Raw genomic sequence first — 1736 nt, forward strand, 5'->3', positions numbered from 1 at the left:
CGTCGGTTTCAAGCCTAACATAAGGGGGGCCAGTTAATGGTAAATTGTAAATAATGTTACGATTTACCATTAACTGGTCCCCCCTTATGTTAGACTTGAAACCGACGGTACCACTGTTTTTCTGACCTTCTGTACAATCTTAAATAAATATTAAGTTCTTATATTGAAAAGGTTTTTCTTTGTAATCGAGTACTTTGTTGGAATTCTTTTCCCCAAACCAGTAAACAAATATATATATATATATATATATATATATATATATATATATATATATATATATATATATATATATATATATATATATATACATATATATATACTTGTTTATTGTTATATAAACATGGTTACATCCTGCTGCTACAAATAGCCACTTGTTTCAATCAAACAACAGATATCATCAGGCAGCGACTTGACTATTCAAAAGTTCAATGAATAATAAAGGTTATTCATTGAACTTTTGAATAGTCAAGTCGCTGCCTGATGATATCTGTTGTTTGATTGAAACAAGTAGCTATTTGTAGCAGCAGGATGTAACCATGTTTATATAACAATAAACAAGTATTATTAGCTCTTTTTATTGAGCACTATCTAACAACCTCGTTGAATTTATTAGTCCATTACTTTTGAATAAAAAACCCGAGTATGTATATATATATATATATATATATATATATATATATATATATATATATATATATATATATATACATATATATATATATATATATATATATATATATATGTTTAGGAAACGTAGATAACGATATCCTAAAGATGTGTCAGGATAAGGAAGACTTATACTTATAACATCGAAAGAATATAAGTCAAATGTGACTAATAAAATTTATTCTGTTATAAATCATTCTAAAGAAGATTTGTCATGTAGGTCCCAAAATTGAGTCTACCTGTTGTCGTGTGAAAATCGTAATTTACAATACGTAGGGGAAACTGTAATGCCTCTAAATAAACGTCCTCTTTTTCCGTACAAATAATTGAAATATTTTAAATAATGGATATAATAGTTTAGGTAATGTAGATAAAGATACCTAACGATGCGTCAGGATAAAGAAGACGACATAATTAAAAAAAATGCGAGTAATTTACCCACATGGTTTGAATATTAAAGTTAAAAAAAATAACCTACAAGATTCCGAAAATGTAGGTCGATTATATCCAGCTTTGCCCCGCTACGGTATTAGATATAGAACTTATGTTAATAGAAATAATAGAGAATCAGCTATTTCATGCGAGGATCTTTTTAGTAAATCTAAAGATATTATGATTAATCAAATTTCTGAGTCTTTCAATTATATAAGAAAAGTGCTTAATCAAACAAAAAAAGGTTTTGAAGGAAATAGCATCGAAAATATTATTACAACCGGATATAATATGTAGGAAAGACTATATCATCCAATGGTATGATTATATTCTGGATATAATCGACACTAAATTATATAAGCCACCTGTGGACGGTATAAAAAACAAACCTAAAAATGTTTGTGTAGTTTTGTATGAAAATAAAGGTTTTGATGATATAAATTTACCAAAAATATTAAATAATACAAAACAGCATACATGAGCTACACACAAAAGATCAAAAACCAATAGTTACATATAAACTAGGGCCAACAATACATAATAAGGTCTTCAATTATAAAAGAACGACATAACATATAAATATAAATGATAATATTATAAATATTCCAGAATGTGAATGTAATTCCTCTCCTTTCTGT

Source organism: Euprymna scolopes, chromosome 13 (assembly GCF_053919585.1).
Source record: "Euprymna scolopes isolate OS-2025 chromosome 13, ASM5391958v1, whole genome shotgun sequence".
Lineage (NCBI taxonomy): Eukaryota > Metazoa > Mollusca > Cephalopoda > Sepiida > Sepiolidae > Euprymna > Euprymna scolopes.